Genomic DNA, 1,530 nt, shown 5'->3' with positions numbered 1-1,530 from the left:
TCCAACACCCAATGCTACTTTTCTTATCCCGGTGCAACTGGAATTTGTGGCGGGAAGGAGAAGTCTTTGACTTGAAGTTCTTAGGTTTCACTCCGGCAGCTTGTTGGGCTTGTTGGTTTCTTTGGCAACCCATATGAGCTGAAATGACAATGGGATCAAGTCAGGTCAATTCAATCTTTCATAATTTTTGATTTGCTTACATGATTTAAATAGATTGTTCTAGTTCAACGTGTACGGCCGTGGTCCAGATGGTGTCCCCAGTTTTCTTATAGCTCACAGACAGAATGCTGTATGCCCGGCCAACTTTTGTAGCTCAGAGTCCAACAACAGGACAGGACAATCGGTGAGTTCTGCTATTTAACATATCTATGACACAAAGGTTCAACTCTGGACCGGCTGTGATACAGTTGTTTTTGAGGTGGAAAACAGAGTTGGGAAACACCTCTTTCACAAATGTATTGTAAAACAAATCTATATAATTGATTAAGTGGATGTAAGCGGCCGGTCTTTGAAGATGTTAAACTTAAAAAGGAAGGCAGACAAGGTGAGATACATACACAAGTTAACCTCGCCAACAGATTTTGCAATGAATGTATTTGATGTAATACAGAGAGGTTTGGGTCAAGTAAACAAGGAAGTGTTTGATGACGTCAAAAATGTATATGCAAGAGCTGGGTTTGTGAGGCGGATCTGAATCTTGTTGAAATTATGGATGAAGGAGAACACGGTGAGATAGAATGATTGAAGTAATTGTTTGAACAAGCTGAGTGAATACTTGAAGATGTTGTGTGTAGGTTGTGGAAGTTGGAGTGAGGCAGTGTCTTGATCTTAGGTCAGTACACTGTGCCCGTGGTGCATCTGTGAGTTATTTTGGGAGCCATTGCAAGGATACAAGTTGCATTATCCTTGGGTGGGGTCCAAATTTTTAGTGATCACAAGATGGTGCAGTTGAAGGAAATCAAACTTCTACAAGAGGAGTGTCATGCATTAGGAATTCCAAAGAGCAGCAAGAAAAATACGTGCTTGCTTATTCATCAAACAATTTCACCACACAGAGATATTGTTCCTGCTATTACAGTAAAATTTTGTGCAAATATCTATGCTTAGCTTTATGAGCTCATTCATTGAGTCTGATTTATATTTCATTTCACAAAGTTTCTAACAGCCACTTCTACCTTAAACATGAGACCATGTGTCATGTGGCGTAATATGTTGTCAAGCTACATGACAATGACATGTGTTTGTGGGGGCTGGAGGCCCCTGGTATGCTATGCTGGTCAGGGTAGGCTCTCCAATGGCATTACTCAGGACATATTGTCTAGAGCCTGCAGTCTCAGAGAGTCTGCCTTGGCAGGGACCAAGTTGAATGATTACAAACTTTACAAATTTAGAGGAGGTTTTATTTAGTTAACAATTCACTCATCATGGATTGCCTGTATTGACCAGGGCAATCACTTCTATTTTACCTCACAGTCAATTCCAAGGTTCAGAATGATTAGAAGTACATGAAAGAAATAAACACATCAGGCC

The sequence above is a fragment of the Melampsora larici-populina genome, assembly GCF_000204055.1.
Source record: "Melampsora larici-populina 98AG31 unplaced genomic scaffold MELLAscaffold_122, whole genome shotgun sequence".
NCBI lineage: Eukaryota > Fungi > Basidiomycota > Pucciniomycetes > Pucciniales > Melampsoraceae > Melampsora > Melampsora laricis-populina.
The sequence above is the reverse complement of the archived record's forward strand: the minus strand, read 5'-3'. Positions refer to the sequence as shown.